Source organism: Galeopterus variegatus, unplaced genomic scaffold (genome assembly GCF_000696425.1).
Source record: "Galeopterus variegatus unplaced genomic scaffold, G_variegatus-3.0.2 Scaffold1751, whole genome shotgun sequence".
In the NCBI taxonomy this organism is placed as follows: domain Eukaryota; kingdom Metazoa; phylum Chordata; class Mammalia; order Dermoptera; family Cynocephalidae; genus Galeopterus; species Galeopterus variegatus.
This window is the reverse complement of record NW_007727862.1, coordinates 282922-283573: the sequence shown is the minus strand read 5'-3', so window position 1 is coordinate 283573 and position 652 is coordinate 282922. Positions and strand designations below refer to the sequence as shown.

The 652-nt window shown below is 33.1% G+C and overlaps 1 protein-coding gene across 1 annotated transcript in view; it reads left to right on the top strand.

The window, feature by feature from the left end:
- The window catches only part of LOC103595356 (signal transducer and activator of transcription 3-like), a 61998-nt gene that overhangs the window by 13241 nt on the left and 48105 nt on the right, over positions 1 to 652 (top strand). The gene's annotated exons all lie outside the window — the stretch shown is intronic.

Here is a 652-nt window from a genome sequence, read left to right as displayed (position 1 = left end):
CTTAAATTACACATAACATAAGTAAAGCTTATTTTCCTTTCTTTTTGTAATTGTTTGTATAACAAATTCAAAGAAAAATTTACTTGTCAGAGATCATATAGGAGAGATAAGACTTAAAAAACAGATAATTTGACTCCACTAACCTGAGAATTTGAAGACTCCAAGTTTGTGTTCTGGCTCTACCATTATCTGTGTGTAGTCATTTAACATTCTGTCCTTATCTGTAAAATGGGAATAACACTTGCTTGACAGCTGGTTGTATTATCTTGGCCACCTCAGGGTTCTCTTGCTGAGTGATTGACTGGAAAATCCAATGTGAATTCATGCTTCAGGTCAGGTTCTTTATGGGTGTGATTTTTAGAATTTAGATCACGAGTTATCCCCAATACAAACTGGAATAGTGTTTCTTTCTAAATTCTTCACTATTTTCTTTCTAAATATGTATTCTTTTTCTTTCTAAATCATGGACCATCTCACTTACATTGTTGGATTATAATCTCATGAGTAGTGGAGTTTTCTTAACCCTCTCTTGTGTGGGAGCTTATCTCTGAAGAGTACTTACACCATCCTACAAAGCGTGATGTACAGTGAGGTCACTTATTTTTCTCAATGTATTATTTTGATAAGATTTTCATAGAAAAACCTGTTTTTT